The following is a 417-nucleotide window of genomic DNA, read 5'->3' as shown; positions in this document are numbered from 1 at the left end:
GCCCCAGGCTGTGTGGATGTTACATGTAGCACAGGTGGCACAGGTGGTACAGGTGGCACAGGCTGTACAGATATTACACATAGCACAGGTGGCACAGGTGCCACAGGTGCCACAGGCTGTACAGATATTACACGTAGCACAGGTGGTACAGGTGGTACAGGTGCCCCAGGTGGTACAGGCCGTACGGATGTTACATGTAGCACAGGTGGCACAGGTGCCCCAGGTGCCACAGGTGCGTCCGTCCGTGTGCCCGGCAGGAACCGGATCCTGGTGGTGGCCATCGTGTTCCAGGTGTCCATCGGCTGCTTCCTCTGCTACTGCCCCGGGATGCCCAACGTCTTCAACTTCATGCCCATCAGGTGTGCCCGCGCACCTGCGACCCACCTGGGCACCTTCCTGGGCGCCCGGGACTCACCG

The sequence above is a fragment of the Corvus brachyrhynchos genome, unplaced genomic scaffold (assembly GCF_000691975.1).
Source record: "Corvus brachyrhynchos isolate BGI_N302 unplaced genomic scaffold, ASM69197v1 scaffold1347, whole genome shotgun sequence".
NCBI lineage: Eukaryota > Metazoa > Chordata > Aves > Passeriformes > Corvidae > Corvus > Corvus brachyrhynchos.
Note: the sequence above shows the minus strand (reverse complement) of the source record.